The following is a 1,637-nucleotide window of genomic DNA, read 5'->3' as shown; positions in this document are numbered from 1 at the left end:
ATGGGGGGCAAGGGGCTTTGGGTGGGGGGCACAGGGCAGCAGGGCTGGGGGGGCAGGGGCACAAGTAGGGCATTCTGCCATCTACCCCCTGCCCTCATTTTGTTTTTCTGGCATGTCGGCACTCCAGCACCTTCCAAGGTAGGCATTGTGGGGGGGTTTGGCACTCCGGCCAGAAAACACTGCCTACCCCTGTTCTAGGGCATTCCCAGGGTGTGCTGGATTGGGCCCTGCAAGCCCCAGGAGAACACATCACTCGTTGTCCTGTAACATAAATGGACAGGTAAATGGGGGAAGTCTTTTGTCCAATGAAGTGGGTCAGCTGGCTGGGGGACATCCTGACACAACTGATGCTGTTTCATTTAGCAATGTTTGTCTACCCTAAGCCAAGACCCCTGAAAGGTTTGGCCTGCCTGATTCATCTCAGTGAGGGGTTAATTCAGGTGTGCACTGAGGGCAGTTCCAGTGTCAACATTAACTATAGCTATGGGCAAGCTTTTAGTTGCAGTGCTGCAAATCTCTGGGAAGCTTGTAGCAGTAGAAAATGTGGGGAGAAAGAGGTGTTCCAGTGCCCTGACTGGAGAGCTTCAGAGTCCCGTCAAAGGCAAGCTCTCCAGCCAGGGGACAATTGGGAGCTGCTCCTTGGTTTCCCTGCCATACCCGAGGAAGTCCAGCAATTGACAGCGTGCCCCCTCCCCTGCTGCCAGCTACTGAAAAGCAGTCAGTGCCAAGAACAGCCACTGCCTTGCAGGGGTGAGAACTGCTCCCTGTACTCCTGCCACTTCTGGTGGTGCTGCTGCCAGAGGCAAAGCCCTTGCAGTACTGGTGTATTCCCAATACAAAGTAACGCCTGCTCATAAGAAATGAAGCACACAAGAAAGGAAAGGAACCATCATCCTATCAGGATCTGCACCTTTCATTTGGACACTGCTTGGGTGGGCTTGGGAGATAATATATTTTTTCCTTTGCCAGTGGAAAAGGAACTGAGTGGAACAGCGCATCTGGACAATCTCACAGGGGAGCCAGATCCACCAGAAATAAGACACTGCCTTTAGCAAACACTTTTAACATTCATGGACATGAGGTGTCTATTATCAGAGTACAACCCCATTCCTATGCTGGTTTCAGTTTAAAATGTGACTGCATAGAAAATGTTCTGGAGCCTGACAGACTCATAGACAATGAGGGTTGGAAGGGACCTCAGGAGGTCACATCTAGTCCAACCCCCTGCTCAAAGCAGGACCAGCCCCATCTAGATCATCCCAGTCAAGAGTTTGTCTAACTGGGTCTTCAAAACCTTCGAAGATGGAGATTTCACCATCTCTGGATAGCTTGTTCCAGTGCTTTACTACCCTCCTACTGAGACAGTTCTTCCTAATATCTAACCTAAACTTCCCTTGCTGCAACTTGAGACCATTGCTCCCTGTTCCATCATCCACCACCACTGAGAACAGTCCAGCTCCAAACCCCCCTGCAGGTAGTTGAAAGCTGCTGTTAAATCCCCTCTCTGTCTTCTCTTCTCCAGACTAAATGGGTGTTTATACTTGTGCTCCAGGAGGGAGGTGGGGCTCTTTAATTAGAGCAGCTCCAAGAGCAGCTCTAATTAAAGCACCCGGAGCATTTTGTGTATCAGCATCCCC

The sequence above is a fragment of the Gavialis gangeticus genome, unplaced genomic scaffold (assembly GCF_001723915.1).
Source record: "Gavialis gangeticus isolate Ggan-Ray unplaced genomic scaffold, GavGan_comp1, whole genome shotgun sequence".
NCBI classification, from domain to species: domain Eukaryota; kingdom Metazoa; phylum Chordata; order Crocodylia; family Gavialidae; genus Gavialis; species Gavialis gangeticus.
The sequence above is the reverse complement of the archived record's forward strand: the minus strand, read 5'-3'. Positions refer to the sequence as shown.